The 13026-nt window shown below is 46.0% G+C and overlaps 1 long non-coding RNA gene across 1 annotated transcript in view; it reads right to left on the minus strand.

Annotated features, from left to right (window-relative positions):
- Positions 1-4383: 4383 nt before the first annotated feature.
- Positions 4384-13026, minus strand: part of LOC111151197 — a 26114-nt gene continuing 17471 nt past the window's right edge. Inside the window, exon 7 of the long non-coding RNA XR_002640844.1 lies at positions 4384-4410. This is a non-coding gene — a long non-coding RNA (uncharacterized LOC111151197). The remainder of the gene's footprint in view (positions 4411-13026) is intronic.

The raw sequence follows: 13026 nt of genomic DNA on the forward strand, positions 1-13026 counted from the left end.
AAAAAAAAAAAGAAGAAAGAAAATAGTTCCTTCTTAGAAGAAATAACCATCTGAAGTTTTACAGAATTTGTACAGTATTCTCTTTCATTTATCAAAAGATATTACCTAGTCCTTGAACTCAAACCTGTGCAAATAAATTGAGATGCCACATAAATATACACATGCATGCACGAGCACATCAAGTAAAACACACACATGCACACAGACGCGGGAAGTGAAATACACACAGCATTTATGTGCGCATAAAGTAAAATCAGATGTTTCCTTTTCTTCCTCCTCCCGCTCCTCCTTCCCCTGAGTTTCCTTCCTCGGGGCCCCTCTGCTCCTCTCTGGTCCTCCCAGCAGCCACCTTCCTTATGCTCAGAGCACTGCCCCCTCTGCAGTCCTGCTGCCTCCTCCAGTCCAGACCCCCTGGACTGCCCCACCTGCTGTCTCTCTCACACCTCTGCTCAACACCAGCCCAAACCCATGTTAGGGCCAATTTAATGTTAAAACCTGTTTAACTGTTAGGACCTGCTTAGCCAGAGCAACTCCATATTGCCTAGGTAACCATATTATTGTTTACATGCACGGACTTCATTCTGGGAATAAACACCCTGGTAGTTCCTGGTATGGTTCCGGGTATCGATTCCAGGAGTAAACGCCTTAACAATAGAAGCCACGTACCTTGGGTCTGTGGTTATGCCCTATAAAACCAGCCTGTGAGATCGGGAGGGGGTTTCTCTCTTTGGAGGCGGCCTGGCCGGTCAGTCTGACTTCTAATGCTTGGCATAGAATAAAACTCTACATAACTTTCACTTTATCTCAGTCTCGTTCCCCTGGCTGGTCAGTCCAACTTTTAATGCATAGAATAAGGCTTTGCATAACTTTCACTTTGTCTCAGTCTCGTTCCTTTGATAACGGATCCCAACATTCTGGGGGCTTGTCTGGGATTCAAGGAAGAGAACTGAGTCGGCATCAGAATTTCGGTGGAAAGCCTCTGGAGCTAAGATCTCGAGATTCTATCCTGTAGGATCTGGTCTGTCTGTCTGGTTGCGGAGCTCCAGGGTATAGCCCACCGGGGAGAAGCTGGACGCAGCATTGCTCCCCAGGGCTGGAGTGGATACAGGGATGCCCCATCCCTCCACTGGGAGATTGCCAGGGGGTTCGAATCCCCCTAGGTGGTCAGGGGACCTGCCAGGGCGTTCAAGTCCCCCTAGGTGGTCAGGAGACCAAGAAAATCCCCACCAGCGGCAGGTTGTATTTTTGAGTTGGGATTATATCTTGCACACCCTTAGACTTGGTATCTGGTTGAGGAAGGGCTGCTGGGTCTGGTCTGCGGTTGTCTTTGTCTTGTCTTTTTGTTGTCTGTTATGTTGTTTGTTATGTTTGAAGAAATGGGGCAAGCGGAGAGTAAGGGACCTATGACACCCCTAAGTTTTGTTCTCCAGCATTTCAAGGATTTTCAAGGTAAAACCACCCAGTTGGGTGACAAGGTTTATCCAGGAAAACTCTCTAAAACTGGGAATCCTTTCTCTGCCTTCTGAGAGCACTCCCCCTTCTGTTTCTGCACTGACTTGGGTGTGGCCTGCATAACTGGCCTCTAGACTGTCCTCGGTGCTTCCTGCACCATGGCTCCTTCCCTCTTTACTGTCAAGGAGCAAGAAGAGCAGCCCCTGGACCTAACACCCCCACTCCAGATCTTCCCACCTGTGTCTCAGGTAAACATTAAAAGTGGAGTGGGTCCAGGTGAAACGTAAATCAGTATTTAAACTAAGTTAAGTTTGTTGGTTTAATTAAGATAGACATATCTTTAAAGTTATAGCAGTAAATGTGAAACTTCAATCGAAGTTTACTGAAGGTCAAATAAGCTCATACTATTTGTTAAAATCTGTTAGCAAAGAAATAACTGAACTGATGGTTAATTGTCTGTCTCAAAGTTTTAATGGGTAATTGTTAAAGTAACTTTCAAAGTCTTTGGTAACCTGAAACTTTAAAGTTTTGATTAAATGAAAAATGGAATTAAATTTGTTGGACATCTAGGTCTTAACCAAATGGGATAAAATGCTAAAGCATTGAGTACTTGATGTAGGTTTATATTTTTGACTTCTTACTGCAATTCTGTTGTAACTGTTCACAATTGGTTAATACTTAACCATCACTAGAAACTGAAATGTTTCTAAGAATAGAAAATTCTGCTAACTGTAACTAAGACTGATGGAAGTAAGGGAAATAATCCTATATGTAAAAAAGTAGGAGATACATAAGAAAGATAAGGAATGGGACTACATTTTGTTAAAGAAAAGGTAACTTTGTCCTAAATGAGATGGTTGTTTGAAAAGAAATAGCTTGGGACAAAACCTGGATACAAAAGAAAGTTGTAAAAGGTTTGTGAAGGGAAATTTTCAGAAAACAAACAAACAAAAAAATTTAGTTATGGTCAGGACAGACTACCAAAAGAAAAATGCCATAAGGTTTTTATTAAAAGTTTTAATGTTGTCTGAAAAACCAGAGGAAAGGCAGTTCACTGATAATAAGTTTAAAAAAACTGTACACACAAAAAAGAGGGCCTAAGAGAGTAAATAGTTTTGTCTTAAAGTAAAAATATCTGGTTGCACAAGAACATGAAAGGAGATAATAAAAACTAAACTTGAGAGTGTATAGTAAGTCGTAGAAGGCTTGGGGAAAGTGACTTTTATTTGCCTTGGTTTATAGGTTTGAAAGGAAACAATGAAATATGTTAAAAATTTGACCATATTAGATCAGTTTTGATGGATTTATTCACAAGAAGGGAAAAAAGACTAATAAATCTTTTTCTGTAAAATCTTTCTGTTCAAATGAGGCATAGTATTTAAGGAAGGAAGACTAAAGCCCTGTGTCATGGCACAATCTATATTGGTGATCCATTCAAGTAAATGTTAAAATCAGAGGGCAGTAATTCTTGCTTTTGCCAGTCAGTCAGCCCCAGATATAAGGAAGAAACTTCAGAAAATTGAAGGATTTGAAGGGAAGAATCTGACTGAGTTAGTGGGACTAGCAGAAAAGGCATTTAACAACAGGGATACACAAGAAGATGAAAAACAGACTAAAAAAATAGTTAAAGTTTTGGCATTACATGAAGTGGAAAGGAGACAGGAAAAAAACAAGGTCAGTGGAAAAGAAAAAGGCAGGTAGGAGATGGTCAATGGAAAGAAAAGCCTAAACATAGAGAAAGCAGGTGGGAAGGCTTAGATTCAGATCAGTGTGCTTACTGCAAGGAAAAAGGACACTGGGCTGGAGAGTGCCCTAAGAAAAAAATGGTAATACCAAAGACTGAAGGGGCCATGGTTCGGAGCCCCTCCCCGAACCTCAGGTTAAAATTGAGGTGGAGGGGGAAATCAATTGATTTTTTTGGTGGACACAGGAGCCCAATTTTCATCATTACTAAAGCCTATGGGAAAACTATCTGGAGAGGAAGTCTGGGTACAAGGGGCAAATGGCACAGAAAGACAGAAATGGACAACAGAAAGGACTTTAAATTTGGCCTCAGGAGTAGTCAAACATCGATTCTTGGTCCTCCCTAATGCCCTGTATAACCTGATGGGAAGAGATCTCCTCCACAAACTATGAGCTGGCATTCAGTTCTCGGGAGGAGACATGATTGTGACTTTGAGACAACCCACTGTGCAGATGACTGTGGCAGCAGTAGATGAACATCTCCTTTACAAGCCAGTCTCAAAAACAGAGGAGTTAAGGGAGGGAAGCCTTCTTCAAACCCTACAGGTCGAATTTCCCGAAGTCTGGGCAGAAGGGAGGCCCTCTGGCCTGGCCAAGGGACAACCTCCAGTAATGGTACAGTTAAAAGCAACAGCTATGGCTGTTCGAGTCCGGCAGTACTCCCTCCCCTGGGAAGCAAAGGAAGGGATCAGAAAACACATTAACCGCCTCCGAGGAGACGGGTTCCTAGTTCCTTGCAAGTCTCCATGGAAACACACCTTTACTGCCCGTCAAAAAGGCTGAAACTGGGGAGTACCGACCCGTTCAGGACTTGCGGGAAATTAACAAACGGGTTGAAGATATCCACCTGACGGTGCCCAACCCCTATACCCTACTCTCCCTCCTGGGCCCCAAAAGAACTGTGTATACCATCTTAGATCTCAAGGATGCATTTTTCTGCATGTCTTTGGCAAGGGAGTCTCAACCCCTCTTTGCTTTTGAGTGGTCCGACCCACAGGAAGGGTTCCAGGGTCAGCTCACCTGGACAAGACTTCCCCAAGGATTCAAAAATTCACCCACCATCTTCGAGGAGACCCTACACGAGGATTTGTGTGAGTACAGAATTACCTACCCGGGAGTCACTCTGTTACAGTATGTTGATGACTTGCTAGTAGCCGCTGAGGACTATGAGTCATGTTTGCGGGGAGGGGGGCGGCGAAAACTCTCTTACAGACTCTGCAGGAAAAAAAGGTATCGGGTGTCAGTAAAGAAAGCAAAGCTTTGTCAGAGCCACGCCACTTATCTAGGCTTTGATCTCCACGAGGGAGTGCGTTCGCTGTCTGAGTCCAGGAAACAGGTGATCACCCGATACCCCCGCCCCACCATGCCCCAACAAGTGAGGGAGTTTCTTGGGACAGTGGGGTACTGCAGACTGTGGATACCGCAGTTCGCGGAGATGGCCCGACCCCTCTACGAACTAAGGGAGGACTCACCATGGTAGAGTGGACAGCTGAGGCAGAAGGAGCATTTCGGGAATTACAAACAGCCTTACTGAGTGCCCCAGCATTGGCCATCCCAGACGTGACCAAGCCCTTCCACTTGTATGTGGATGGAAAGGCAGGGGTGGCCAAGGGAGTTTTAATTCAGACTCTGGGGCCTTGGCAAAGGCCAGTAGCCTATCTTAGCAAAAACACTAGATCCAGTAGCGGCTGGGTTCCCCCCTTGCCTCCGCATAATTGCTGCCTCGGCCCTCCTGGTCAAGGATGCAAGTAAATTGACTTTGGGTCAAAATCTCATTTGACCACCACTCATGCTAGCGAAGGCCTCCTCCGGACCCCACCAGATTGGTGGATGACAAACGCCCGAGTGACAGGGTATCAAGCCCTCCTCCTCAATGAACCGAAAGTGATTTTCAGGCCCCTGGCGGTGCTAAATCCAGCCACGTTGCTGCCAGAGGAGCTGGCTGACCACCCTCACGACTGCGGGGAGGTCCTAACCCAGATCACAGAAATAAGGCCTGGCCTCAGAGACACTCCCCTCCCAGATGCGGAGATGACTCTGTTCGCAGATGGGAGTAGCTACATGGTCGATGGAAAGAGGTATGCGGGGGCTGCGGTGGTTTCTCCTGAACAGGAGCTCTGGAAGGCGACCCTGCCACACGGAACCTCAGTGCAAAAAGCGGAGCTGATCGCACTCACGAAGGCGCTGCAGATGGCCAAGGGTAAGACCGCCCACACCTATACGGACAGCAGGTACAGCAGGAACGCCTTTGCTACTCTCCATATACATGGGGCTATTTATTAAAAAAAAGGGGGGGCCTATTAACAGCAGAAGGAAAAGAAATTAAAAAAAAAAAAAACACAGAAAAGAAATATTGGCTCTCCTCCAGGCTATTTGGGATCCAAAAGAGGTGGCCATTATGCATTGCCTGGGGCACCAAAAGGGGACTAATCTGGTTTCAAAAGGAAACCAATTAGCAGATCGAACAGCAAAGCAAACAGCCAGGGAAATGGCTCAGGAACTGGTTACACTCCTGGCTCCAGCCCTACCAGAAAAACCAGATTATTCAGAGGAAGGTTTAAAATATTTACAAAAATGGACTAAATTAGACTATAAAGGGGATCAGGCTAAGACTAGGGCAGGAAAGTTAATTCTTCCTCGAAGACTAGGAAAAAAAATTAAGAAGCCAAATACATCAGGGCACTCATTTAGGGACACGCAAGCTTAAGGAGCTCGTGGTTTCTAAATTAGGGCGTATGGCTCAGGATGTGGTTGATAGATGTGCTCAATGTCAGGCGGTAAATGCGGGAGGAACTAGGATGGGAAGAGGAGAAAGAGAAAGAGGAAGGGAACCAGGAATTTATTGGGAAGTAGATTTTACAGAGATGAAACAGGGAAAGTATGGACACAAGTATATGTTAGTTTTTGTGGATACTTTTTCAGGCTGGGTAGAGGCTTTTTCTGCCAAACATAAAACAGCAGGAATGGTAGCCAAAAAGCTACTAGAGGAAATAATTCCTAGGTTTGGGTTGCCTCTCGTGATTGGGTCAGACAACGGTCCTGCATTTGTGAGTTCAGTCTCACAGGCATTGGCCAAGGCCACGGGCACTAATTGGAAACTACACTGTGCCTACCGGCCCCAGAACTCTGGACAAATAAAAAAATGAACCGAACTCTTAAAGAGACCTTGACAAAGTTAATTCTGGAGACTGGCGATGGAGGGGTGGACCTTCTTCCCTTCGCCCTCCTTAGGGCGTGATATACACCCTACAAGGTTACCCCATTTAAAATAATGTTCAGGAGACCCCCCTCCACTCTGCCCACGGCTATAAGAGGTTGCCCTAACAGAAATGACTGATCAGTCTGTACTCCAGTCACTGCAGGCGCTACAGTCTGTCTTTTTTTTTTTTTTTAAAGATTTTATTTATTTATTTGACAGAGAGATCACAAGCAGGCAGAGAGAGAGGAGGAAGCAGGCTCCCCTAGAGTGCAGAGAGCCCGATGCGGGGCTCGATCCCAGGACTCTGAGATCATGACCCGAGCCGAAGGCAGCGGCTTAACACACTGAGCCACCCAGCCGCCCCTACAGTCTGTCTTAAAAAGAGCCCACACAGGGATCCAAGCTGCCTACACTGAGACAGAGACAGAAGTGGAACCACATCCATACCAAACCGGAGACTTGGTTTGGATATGCCATCACCAAGTGGAAAACTTTGAGCCTCGTTAGAAGGAACCGTTTACTGTCATCCTACGGAGGACCCGAGGGATTCCAACACCTTACTGCAGGAATAAAACGGACAAAGTGTGTGGTTCCCATCCTAATTCCAGCACTAGTTGTGGCAGGGATAACAGGGTCCACAACAATAAAAACTGCAGCTTTAATAAAGGAGGACTTAACATACTATTCCTTTAAAAAAAAAAAAAAAAGGAGGGGCTCTGCATAGCCCTGGGAAAGAATTACTGATTCTGGGTATTAACGCCCTAATATCATTTGTACAAAAAAAGAAATTGGGGCAATAAAAATGTTAGTCCTACAAACTCAATATAACACCTTACAACAGGAAAACATAAAACTGGCTAAAAAGTCAAAGAATTGACTAATCTCCAAAGAAAAGGGGGGAACGTTAGGGCCAATTTAATGTTAAAACCTGTTTAACTGTTAGGGCCTGCTTAGCCAGAGCAATTCCATATTGCCTAGGAGCCATATTGTTGTTTACATCCATGGACTTCATTTCGGGAATAAATGCCCCAGTAGTTCCTGGTATGGTTCCGGGTATCGATTCCAGGAGTAAACGCCTTAACAATAGAAGCCACGTACCTTGGGTCTGTGGTTATGCCCTATAAAACCAGCCTGTGAGATCAGGAGGGGGTTGCTCTCTTCGGAGGCGGCCCTGGCCGGTCAGTCTGACTTCTAATGCTTGGCATAGAATAAAGCTCTACATAACTTTCACTTTGTCTCAGTCTCGTTCCTTTGATAACAGACCCCAACAACCCAGACACGCTGTCCTCACTCCTAACTCAGGAAACCAGCTGGCCCTCCTGTGTGGCTAATGCTGGAAACCAGATGTCCCCCTCCTCCTTTCCTCCCATCCCAGGCCACTCAGCAGGGAGTGCTGGGTTTGTTTTCCTCCAAAGGGTCTTCCTTACCCCTGACTTCCCTCCTCTCTTCCACCACCCTAGACCAGGCCTCCTCACCTCACTCTGCTTCAGTGTGAGGCTCCGAGGGAGCTGGGGGCCCCATCTCCAGGCATCCCCCATCCATCCCGAGTGCCACTGCCGGCGTAGTCCCTTCATATGATGCTTAGTGCATGCATATTGACAAGGCAGTTTTCGTTCAAACAAAAACTGAAACGTCCGTGACTTCTTGCTGCCCTCGGCACACGCTGACTCCTCTGCCTCATTTTCAAGGTTCCTCATAAGTGGGCCCCGATCTCCCTGCTTTCAAACACATGCTTGTGTCTCAAGTATTTGCCATTCTGCAATTCTTTCCTGGCTTTTCCTGTGAGAACTGCAGAGAACGCTCAGCACATAATGACCCTGTCCAAACCCTCGCGCTAAGACTTAACCCTACCATAGGTTCTGGAAGCCCAACCTTGCATCCTTGTGTTGAGCCAGCCCCCTTTTGAGTTCCCATCTGAAAAAACTCAAGGAATGTATTGTTTGTTCCAACCAGGACCTGAAGCTAGATCCCTGACTGGCCTCTTTCTTGGAGCTTTTACTAAAATAAGCGTACAACTGTGGATTTTTCCTCTGTTTCTTTGAGATGTATACGTATCTCCTACAACCCAGGAGTGTCTTTCTCAAGGACCTGAAAGCCTTTCCTCTGAAATGCAGTCATCAGGAAGGACAGGACCTCTATGTGCTGGTCCCTGTGGGAGGACAGGATCCTAACTTTGTGACTGCCAGTCAGCAGATGCAGCTGGGCTAATCATCATTACACTGACCCACGCATACCCACTTCGTGAAAGTTTTCATTTACCTGCCTCAGCTTGGGCCCCCCATTCATGCCCCCCTCCCTACTCTCTCCACCTTGCTTTAAAAACACTGGTCAGGGAGCCTTGGGTGGCGCTGTGGGTTGAGCAGCTGGCTGTTGGTTTCAGCTCGGGTCATGATCCCGGGGTCATGGGATCGGAGCCTCAGGAGTCTGCTTAAGGATTCTCATTCTCTCCCTCTATCCCAACCCCACTTGCACTCTCTCTTTCTAAAATAAATACATTTTAAAAAATTAAAAGAATATGAAAACTGTCAGCTCTGTACAAATCGGAATGGGCTCAGCTCTTTCCCCTACTGACCATATTTAATGGATAAAATCTGTTTCCACTGCTTTAACTAAGGTCTCACTTCATCTTTGACACTGGAAAAAATGATCCCACCTTCTCCTGAGACCACCTAGATCCCGCTGATCCTCCGGCTCTCCTGAAATCCCGTGACTCATCCAAGCCCTGTGGATCTCTGCTCCCAGGGACAGCACCAAGGTGGAAGACACTATTGCGAGACATTATTGTAAGCACGTACATAGAAAGCACTCTAATATAGGAGGAACTGAAATCCTGGAAACTGTGGTGGTTTAATGTCAATCAAAATGCAGGCCTCATTAATTTCTTTACACTTTCAGTGAATACGGTTGGTTTTGCATGTATTTTAAGATAAAAAAAGTAGACTCAACAAAGAAATGAGTTACCAGCAGGGGTGAGGTGGAATGAATGAGAGGTGACTGTAGTAAACCAGCTCAGTCCAGAAACTGTTGAAAAACTCTCTTAAGAAGAGGTGTTTTTTGAATAGTTGGGAAGCACAGCTCCCAGACTTGGGGTCGGGCCTGCCCCCTGCTTTTCACTATTCCTTTACTCTCCTTTCTCTTCTTTATCCCTTTGACTACTCTTGCCTATTAAAAAAAAAAAAAAAAAAAGGACATAAATCTCTCTCCAGTGCAAACGTGAACTCAAGTTATATTCCAAATACTTGCACATTTCCTCTAAACTGTTCTTTGTCCTGTTCCCTCCTATGGTCTTTCCTGTTTACTCTTCCCAGCAAGACTCGGAAGTCATCTGTAATTTTTCCATCCCCTAGATAACAATACATTGACGCTCATCCCCAGTCTGCAGATGAAGTCACAAACTCAGAGTGCAGGGAGGATGACCAAGGTTGCACAGCCAACCTGGCCCCCAGCGGGGGTGGCCCTGGGGCTTGCAGCCTGGGGCCTGGTCCCTGCGCTGCGCACTGTGCACACAAAGGAAGCTGCAGGCACAGCATTCTGGTGGGCTGATTCCTGAGCTCACAGGCATTATCTGGCTCCTCTGTTCCCTGGCAGGCCCAGCATTTTCTCTCCAGCTCGGGCAGGCCTGTGGGTTTCTCTGTGGTCCCCTCCCCATCCTGAGAAGCCTGAAGGCTCTGTGTGAAGCGAAAGAGGGGAGTCCATGGTGTGCGGGGTGCCCACTGGCAAAGCCAGGGCTGGCGGGCAATGCTGTTTGGTTCTGATTCGTGAATTTAGACCATGGAAGGGCCTTTTGCTTTTGGTTGGGCAATGCCGCCTAGGGACTTGTTCAATTTGGAGGAGTTTGGGGATTCTTTTGTTATAAAAGAGAAGCTGTCACCAGCTAGATCCCAAGACCTGACCTTTACTGCCTGTCTGCTTGCACTCACCTACGTTCGTCCCACATTTATCCTTAAGCTCTTCCTTCTAGCTAATCTCTTAACAGCGCAAATGGAAAGGGAAACTGCCCTCCAGGGATAGTGACTGCTCTGACAACACCCCCAGTGAGCCCAGACCACCCCAACCAGTTTGAGCTTAACCCCTGACTTGTGCCTGCATAGATGGATGATGGAGTGACCTCTAGAATGACCAATAACTACCTTTATTTCATTAAAATATTAAAATCTCCACCCAAGGAGGAGCACAAGCCTCATTTACATAACATACAGTGTATGCATAGGTGTGTTTTGTGCGTGACCTCAGGCCCACCTCTACCTAAGGTGACAAGGCGTCCCTACCTAAATATCCATCTTAACTCTAAATAAAAGGCACCCATCCACCCTTGTTCAGGGAGTCATGGCTTTGGATGCTATTCTTCATGATTTTCTTATTTGCAGCAGATGAAGTTTTCTTTGTGCCACAGTTCAACCTGGTACCATTCAGCTCACCAAAGAACAAAGTCACATTGGTTCGGTTACAGAGCTGGGTCCCAAGAAAGGGTTCACCTTTCCTAGTCTTCCCTAATGTAGGAAAGACATTAGGGTTCGAAGCTGACGGCCAGGAAAGAATTCTTGAGATGTCTTTGGTGCAAAAAGGTGATTTTATTAAAGCACGGGGACAGGACCTGTGGGCAGAAAGAGCTGCACCGGGGTCATGAAGAGTGGCCCATTATGTACCCTCAGGTTAGGAAGGGGTTAAGGATAGCGGAAGTCTCTAAGGAATTTTGGAAGTAAGGTTTCCGGGGCCTTGGGAGGGCTAGCCATTGTTGGGAAAAGACCATTTATTACTGTCCAATAATACCTTAGTCAAGAGACCCTTCAGATGTATTGGTGGTCATATGCTTGGAGGGTGATTGCCAGCACCTATCTTGGGGGGTTTAGAGATAAAGGGAATTTCTAGAGGAATTTTTATATGCTAAAGTAGACTTACAGGATCCTGGGGGAAGGGGGTTGCTCAGGCTAGGATTGCCTTTTACCCTTCGCCAAGTATTAACATTGAGGCAGTTGAATCCCTGGAGGAATGTCACTATGCCTGTTTCAAGGACTTGTCAGTGGGCTCAAGTAGTAAGGAAATTTAACACTTTTCTCTTCTACCCTTGTTTCCCACATCATTCTCCTCATCAGGTCAGTCCTATCAGTGAGGTTTAGTTCTAGTTTATGTAAATGGCAGCTAAACCATTCAAGCTGCTGAGGATGGGGGAGAGGGGTGTATTTGAGTTTTAAAACTTCCTAACTACACTGACCTGAGGAGGATGACTGCAACTGGAGGAATGTGAGTTTGCTCCTTGGTGAGTTACAGATAGAGACTACAACTGGGCGGGGTTGGGAAGGAGTGGTCACACAAAGGAAACTTTATTTCCAGCAAGTAAGGAGATCACAGGGAGTAACTTCCAAAACCACGACTCCCTGAGCAACGGTGAGAATGGGTTCCTATTATTTAGGGTTTAGGATGAATATTCAGAAAGGGGAGCTTTCTCATCGTCTGCAAGGCTGCACAAGTATACTTAGAGAAAATGCCTCCACATGTGTGTGATGGTCTGCTATGAAACTTGGGCTCCTCCTCAGGCAGAGACTTTAACATGATAATGAGGCAGAGGTAACTGTCAGACTAGGGAAAGGGGCCAAGGCCAGGCTCTGAGAGCTTTTTATTTTGGGTAAGGAATCCAGGGCCTTGCTTACTTTTGAAATATCACTGGGGGTTTTTAACCACTGATTTGTGGTCTCTGATGTGGTTAGGCTATTTCCTGGTACGGTAGCCTGTTAGCTTTTGAATTCCCTTGATTCCCTTAAAATCCTTACCAGTTGAGGTTTTTGTGTTTCTCTGTAATTCTGATGGCTCTTAGGAAGTTCTGCCCAAAGTGTGCTTGGGCCAGCAGGGCACAGATCACGGAAAATAGCTGGGGGCCTAAAATGACTTCTTTTGTGTCAGGAAAGCTGTGTTTCCCCCTTTTTTTTCTGGGACCCCTAACTTTTTCTGCTTCTATGACAAGCTGTTCCTATTTGCACAGTACCGTTGAGTCAGCATAGAAAGTCCTAAAATCTAGGAAAACTCCTACCCTCATACATGAAAAATCCCAGTTCTAGACAAGGTGTGCCAAAGCGTGGGGACAATGTTAAGTCCAGACAGCAGCCCCTGAGTGGCCCAGAAGTAACACTATTTTTAGTGTCGAATGGATACGACTTAGATTATGTCTTCCAGAGCTGGGGTTGCTGATGTTGGCAGTCATGATTTGCAGTTCACAATAACCCATTATCCATTCGGGTAGGACTCTAAGTGGAGTAACTGAAGTATGCAGCCTCTGTGTGTCTATCTTTGACTGGGCCCGTGGCCTGACTGTGCTTTGCGTGGTAGTGGTGCTAGCTTAATTTTAACGCTGTGAATATTGTGACAATATTTGCTAAGGGTTCAGATAATGAAAATGAGAACAATGACCATACCAAAGCCAGCATGACACAGACATTACTTGAAAACAAGGCTAAGTGACTGTTTCATTTTTTTATGTTATTTTTAAAAGGTTTTTAAAAATTCATTTGAGAGAGAGAGAGCACACATGAGCACTGGGGAGGGGCAGAGGGAAAGGGAGAAAAGGGCTCCCCACTGAGCAGGGAGTAGTCACACACACACACACACACACACACACACACACACACACACACACACAC

The sequence above is a fragment of the Enhydra lutris genome, unplaced genomic scaffold, assembly GCF_002288905.1.
Source record: "Enhydra lutris kenyoni isolate GAN:26980312 unplaced genomic scaffold, ASM228890v2 scaffoldscaffold2, whole genome shotgun sequence".
In the NCBI taxonomy this organism is placed as follows: domain Eukaryota; kingdom Metazoa; phylum Chordata; class Mammalia; order Carnivora; family Mustelidae; genus Enhydra; species Enhydra lutris.